Here is a 208-nt window from a genome sequence, read left to right as displayed (position 1 = left end):
TTCGATTTCGTGTTTTTTGACTTGATGGCGATTAGGAGTGAAAATAGGTCAGGTGGCCTGCATTTGGCCTGTCATAAAATAGTTTCAGGTTCAAGCTGATTTTAAAAGCCTGATTCTATTAATAGGCATGTCTAGGTTCACAAAATAGCCTAATAAGCCTGTCTGAGTCTGTTAAAATATAAATAAATATAAAAAAAAAATTGTATAG

This window comes from Arachis ipaensis, chromosome B03, assembly GCF_000816755.2.
Source record: "Arachis ipaensis cultivar K30076 chromosome B03, Araip1.1, whole genome shotgun sequence".
Classification (NCBI taxonomy): domain Eukaryota; kingdom Viridiplantae; phylum Streptophyta; class Magnoliopsida; order Fabales; family Fabaceae; genus Arachis; species Arachis ipaensis.
Note: the sequence above shows the minus strand (reverse complement) of the source record.